The following is a 2074-nucleotide window of genomic DNA, read 5'->3' as shown; positions in this document are numbered from 1 at the left end:
GCTATGACCCATTTTCATATGAAAGCATCTAACCCACTTCAATATAGATAGGTATTCCATGAAATCTCAGTTGCAAAATTTTTTCTTGGGAAAACGTTAAAGTTTTCATATATTGCTGAAGCTGTTTGGGTTCAAACCAATTTTTAGGACCCAGTTAAACTGATTCTTTTTAGGTTTCTCAAGGACTCAAACGGCGCAGAGCAAAATAGTTAAATATTCGAGCTCGCGAAAACCGCATGCATAAACAGCCAACTGCAGACAATAGTTCTCGGCAGCATTGCGGCCCAATTCAGCCTGGCTAGAACGGCGATACGGCCAGATTGAGCGAAGGCCCAGACCCACGTAGAATATAGCCACCTACCTACCTACCTACCCCTACCTACCTACCAAACGGCTGGCGGTCAGTCGTCTCGACCAAGTGACCAAATGGCCAACGACCGATCGACCGACCGTCGTGTCGGCCAACTTGTTTTGTAGTTGTCTATTTATGCGCTTAGTGCTGTACGAGTATGCAAATAGTTGGCGTACCTATCGCATTGCCCTCGCACTCCGCTGCCACAGTGAACCAGTTTTTGTTTTGTTTCGAGCGGCCCTCGTCCTGCCACTCCCCTTTAAAATCCACCCTTGTTTGCATTTTTTATTAACAAACAGTGGAAAAAACGCGGGCAGCAGCAAGGGAATCCCAAATATTTGGTAGAAATGAAAACCCTTTTTTGTATTATTTCCTCCGCTGGAGTGGGCGGTCGGCTAGCAATCCGGCTAAAATGCCGATAAGCCGGTGAGGGTTGTACATAGCCACCCCAAAACAAAACAAAAAAAATAAAAAAAACCTGAAAGCCAAACTTCGGGCGGATTGTTTGTGTAGTTACAGTGATATTTCATGTATGCCACGCATAATCGTTGTTGTTCTAGTGTATTAATTTTGGTTTTTAATAAAGCATAAATATTTGTGTTGGCGCTTACGCCTCACGCTCTGTTTTTATTAAAGATTGGCAAATCAAAATTTAGTGGCAAGCCCAACGGTTGGCCCTCCTGCCCGAAGCCATAGACTTTCGTATGTAGAATGGATATTTGTTCTGTAAATAGTTATAGAGATGATGCCCCAGGGTCTCATTACAAGCCCGTTATTCGGCATTATCCGTGGGTAAGCCCACACTATATACGTCCACTGTTTATCGGTGCCTGTCAAGTAGCATTAATTGCAAATTCCTCTATGACAGCCGACCGAACAACAGGTAAATGGTCGGCAATGTCTATGGCAATATCACAACCTGGTAATACCTTTTATGGCCCGCAAGTGATTTGCCTTACACATGCAGTTTGCATGTTTTAATTATTAAACAAATCAATTTTCTTGGGCTCCGCGACCCAGCGACTTAATGGCGAGTTATCCATTTCTTTGGCTGCCCCCCCCAACGGTGGCTTATGCAAGTGTGCACACCCGTGCAATTAAATTTGCATAAATGCATTTTTAATATCGTTCAATTTTTGCAAACGCGTCAACCCACTTCACTTTACTGGGGCGTCGTTAGACGAGAACTGGTGAAGTCGGGAGTGCCGGCTAATGACATTGGGTGGGTGGTGCTTGGGAAAACTTTAAATCGATTTCCGAGTTTCTCGGACCCATAAGATATTAATGTTGCAAATTAAAGAAGTTGATTGAGCTGCCGGAGATCTGGGCCATCTAGCCCAACGTAGTTAAAATTAAATCATATTCTTCATTTTATATAATTCACGTATTGAAATTTCATTATTGCGACTATTTAAAAACGTCAATGAACTGCACGCTTATTTGAGCCTAACAGCCTGACATGCCTGTCAATTACTGCATTAATGCATCTGTATTATTGAAACCCAAGTTCCAACTTTTCGAAAGATACACATTAAAGCTTTCATATTCTGATACTCCGACTTTAATTAATCACAGATTTAATGGCTCTTTAATTAGTATTGACACATCCTGAAAACCTCTATCTGTCCTATGCAGTTTTGTTTTGCTTCTCCGTGAAAGGTCAAGAGTTTTTCCCGTAATTGTCAATGGTCAAAGCCAACGACCATCTGCCGGTGCCACCCG

The sequence above is a fragment of the Drosophila melanogaster genome, chromosome 2R (assembly GCF_000001215.4).
Source record: "Drosophila melanogaster chromosome 2R".
Classification (NCBI taxonomy): Eukaryota; Metazoa; Arthropoda; class Insecta; order Diptera; family Drosophilidae; genus Drosophila; species Drosophila melanogaster.
Note: the sequence above shows the minus strand (reverse complement) of the source record.